The 4,619-nt window shown below is 24.2% G+C and overlaps 1 protein-coding gene across 1 annotated transcript in view; it reads right to left on the bottom strand.

Moving 5' to 3' along the window:
• The window catches only part of LOC117179087 (synaptotagmin-7), a 21,521-nt gene extending 17,327 nt beyond the window's left edge, over positions 1 to 4,194 (bottom strand). Inside the window, exon 1 of the mRNA XM_033370736.1 lies at positions 3,956 to 4,194. The gene's annotated coding sequence lies outside the window, so the exon portion shown is untranslated. The remainder of the gene's footprint in view (positions 1 to 3,955) is intronic.
• Between the last annotated feature and the right edge of the window lie 425 nt (positions 4,195 to 4,619).

The following is a 4,619-nucleotide window of genomic DNA, read 5'->3' as shown; positions in this document are numbered from 1 at the left end:
TTTACACTGTAATTCATTTTTAACAAAATTGTTAAATTTACATTCCAAAAAAACGTAGTTTCAACAAAATACTTATAAGTAAGTTCATATTTTGGTAGGATTTGTGATTTCACACCTTTTTATATTTATATTTATACAATCGAAAAGGTCCGATATCTGTGGAAAAAATGAGGATCTATGTTTCTGTATTTTTTTTTTAAGATTTACAAAGTGCCATGAATTATAAAACTATTTTATTTTATTTAATACCTTATAAAATTGTGTATTTTTTAAAGAAAAACAATCTCCTTTTTTCGAAGAAAACTTCATCTATTTTCCCTACAATTAAACTGCCGAACCAGTGTGATCACTGATTTTATAAATCAAATTTCTAATAAATTAATAATAATCTATAGATTGATTCATGAGCTTTTTTCACATAGAAGCTCCTATTTATACATAAAATATTCAAAATCGAAGATTTTGGAATTCTAAAATTATAAAATTGGACGTTTTTCAAATATAATTCTTAAAAATTGTAGAAATTTTGATTGTACATCTTTTAAATCAAAGAGTTTAAAATTTTGAAAATTTACAATTAAAAATTATGTTAGTTTTAAGTTTTACGATTAAGAATTCTGTAATTTTGATGATTTACATTAAAAAACTTTATCTTAAATAATATTATTTATTCTTTGCTTCTAATTCCTGCTGGGATAAAATTTAATATTTAAATAAAAGCTATAGATTACTGACTTCCGAATAAAATTATAATTTAAACGAAATTAAATCAAAATTTCAGAATTCTTCTTTATACATGTTTAAAATTAACAGTTTTCAATTGCAAACATTCAAAGTTAAAAAATTAAAAATGGCAAATAGTTAAAATTGAAGAATTTTCAATTGGAAATATTCAAAATTGAACTATTCTTAAAAATTTTCGATTGATCCTCTTCCAAATTTTAAAACATTAAATTTTTAATTTTCAAGATTGAAGAGTTAAATTTTGAAAATTTAGAATTGAACAATATATAATTTTGATTATTAAAATCATCACAATTAGATAATTTTCATTTATAAATCCTTATAATTAAAAAATTTTGAACTAAATTTTTTTTTAATTGACGCACTTCAAATTGTAAATCTTTAAAATTAAAAAATTTGTATTTGTAAATCTTCAAAATTTAAAGATTTTGAATTGTAAACTTTAAAAATTGAACTGTTGAATAAAATGTTACGAATCAAAACTTGGTTCCTTTTATTAAATAAATAAATACATAAAAATAATAAATAATAATGAAATAAATCTTGAAAATTAAGGAATTTTTAATTGAAAATCTTCAAAATTGAACTATGCGAAGAAATTGCTCCAAATTACATACCTATAAAACATAAATTTCAGAAACTGAATAATTTGTAACTTAACATTTTCAAAATTAGAGAATTTTCAATTAAAATTCAAAATTCCAGAAGTTTTTGTTGTAACTCTTAAAATTTTTTAAATGTAAATGTGTAAAATCAGAGCGTCATTAATTTTGGAAATTTAGAAATGAACCATATGCAAGTTTTAAGATTTACAATTCATAATTTTCTCATTTTTATGATTTAAATGCGAAGTTTCTTAAATTTTGTATAATTTGAATTAAAAACTTGACTTTTTATCTTCAAAATTATCAAAATAAAAAAATTGTTTGGGAAGACTGAAAAATCCTCAAATATAAAATTCCAAAAAATCAAAAATCCCGAATAATGAAATTTTCGAATAATAAAATTTCCAAAAATTAAAATTCCAAAATTATAAAATTCCTGAATAATACAATTCCCGAATTTTAAAATTTCCGATCTCATAAAAATGATTTATTCATTAAAAATTCAATAATGAAATATTGGTGAAAAAAAATATTTTTAATGTTAGAAGTTTCTAGAATTATTATTTTTATTTAAAAAAACAATGAATGAAAAAAAATCATCCAGAAAGATATATATTTTTTCAGTTATATTGTTATTTTCACTTGAAATAATAATTCTGGAAACTTTAATCATTAACAAAATATATTTTTTGAAAATAATTGCTTATTGTATTTTTAATAAACAAATAATGGGATAATGGAAAAAATTTCAAAAAATAAAATTCTCGGCACTTTAAAATTCCAGAATAATAAGATTCCCGAATGATGATATTCCCGAATATTAAAATTTCTGGATAATAAAATTCCTGAATTGGAAAATTCTCGAATAATAACATTTCCGAATAATAAAATCCCGAACCGTATATAATATTTCTGAAATGGAAAATTACTGAATAATAAAATTCGCGACGGTTTATGATATTACTAAATTGTAAAATACCCGAATGATAAAATTATCAAATGAATATGTTCGAATTATAAACTTCTCAATTAAAAAAATTACATCTTTTCATCAATATTATTTATTCATTAAAAATAAAATAATTAGATATTTTTATTTAATAAATTGTTTGACATGTTTTAAGTTTCTAAAAGTATGGTTTGAATTAAAAATAACAATGATTAAAAAACATTTGCATCCAGAAATATATTATTTCAATAATAACAATAATTCTAGAAACTTTAAATATTAAAAATATGTAATTATTGTATTCTTAATAAATAAACAATGACACTGAAATATCTCGAAAAATAAAATTTCTGACACTGTAAAATACCCGATTGATAAAATTTCCGAATAATAAAACTCCAGAATTGTAAAATTCGCCAACTATTTATGATGTAAGCTATTGGAAAATTTCGGAATAATAAAATTCCCAAAAAGATATTGCCGAATTATAAAATATACAAGTTAGAAAATGCCCAAGTCATAAAATTTCCGAAAGAAAATTGTTTTCAATGTTTAAAGTTTCTAGAATTATTGCTTGAATTTAAATTATTAATTAAAAAAATATATTTTTGGATGCAAATTTTTTTTCAATTATAAATATTTTTAATTCAATCAATAAATTTAGAAACTTTATACATTAAAAATAGTTTTTATAACAAAAATATTGGATTATTTTATGTTTAATAATTAAATAAATTTTATAAACAAATTTTATTTGTTTAAATTCGTGAATTTTATAGTTCGGATATTGAATCATTCGATAAATTTGGCCCGAAAATTTAATTATTCAGGAATTTTATTATTCGGAAATTTAATCATTTCGAAATTTAATTATTCGGAAATTTCCCAAAATTCAGATTACTAAAGGCTAATTAAAATTAAAATTAAAATCAGATCATAATTGTATAAAAGTCGATGTAGCTATTTTAATAATTATTTAAATCTATGATCAATGTTTAGATATTATAGAATGGAAATATACACGCTATATTTGCTAGTTAAATAAATCAGAAATTTCTATTAAAGAAATCAATCAATTCCTAAATTATTGATTAAGGAAAAATAAAATATTTCGAAACCCTATAAAGATTTCTGATCAAGTCGTTGCTCCCAATAGCAAAAAATTCCACAAATTTAATTAGAAGTTCCATGTATAACCCGGAAGCCTTAAGTTGAAGAATTCTATAAGGCGATCTTTGAGCTATCCGTAAATTCCACAAAGCCCAGAATAATAATACTCATCCTGAATCCTTTATGAAAATGTAAATTCCCTCAGATACAAAAGCTCTGAATATCCTTGAACATAAAAGCCACCCCTTATTCTAACCCTATAGAACGTGACCAAGAGGGGTAAGAAATTAATCAAGACAAAAGTGCGCGCACGCGTTCTTAGAAAAATATATATTATATACGACCCTATAAGCTACCATTGTTCTAGCTTTTATATTAAAAAAACTTCCCAACCATACGTTCCATTTTTCGAAAATAATAATGACATTTAGAATTATTATTTAGGCGGAATAATTTTGTTTAAATTCTCAATTTGAAATAAAAGGCTAAATTGACTTTAGAATCTTAGTAATTATTAACTAAGAAGCATGCCACATGGAACACTTACCTCCCTTCCTTTATCGCTGATATTTGACACTCATTTTTTAGGGGTGCAATTTCGGGCGGTATCGACCCGGTCAAAAATGAAGGCCGATTTCGAAGGATTTCCGAGTTGTTTTTTTATCACTTTATTGATCCATGTGTGAAAAAAAAGTCGTCTTGGATTCGAACTGGTGGATAAGCGGCTCAAAAATTCAACATGTCCTACACAAGTCCTAGCCGTGAGACAACTATCCTATATCTCACGGGAGCTGCGTGAACCCCTGCGCGTTTGTCCCTCTTTGCCACGGTTGTACGCGCAAGCCCTTGACAGTGACCGATGAAAATCCGGCGAACATTTTCCACAGACTGATGTCGGTTTCGGGTCGATAAAAAACAGACGAATACGACTTCGGATTAGGCTAACCCATAAAAATCACTTTCCGAAGGGACACCTCCAACCTGTTGCCTTGCACCAAACGAAATCGGCTTTAGGGCTATTCAAAATTACTTCTTTTTCCCTCTTCAACAAAATTTTCTCTTCTATAACCTATTTTCAACAAACTTTTCCCTTGTTTTGTAAAAGAAAATTTTTTAAACATATATTATTTTAATTTTATTTATATTATTAAAAAGCGCATGGCGCCATTTTCGATTAATTCTCGAACCATCTCGAAATAACTCGAAACAAT

This window comes from Belonocnema kinseyi, chromosome 8, assembly GCF_010883055.1.
Source record: "Belonocnema kinseyi isolate 2016_QV_RU_SX_M_011 chromosome 8, B_treatae_v1, whole genome shotgun sequence".
In the NCBI taxonomy this organism is placed as follows: Eukaryota; Metazoa; Arthropoda; class Insecta; order Hymenoptera; family Cynipidae; genus Belonocnema; species Belonocnema kinseyi.
Note: the sequence above shows the minus strand (reverse complement) of the source record. Positions and strands in the feature narration are given on the sequence as shown.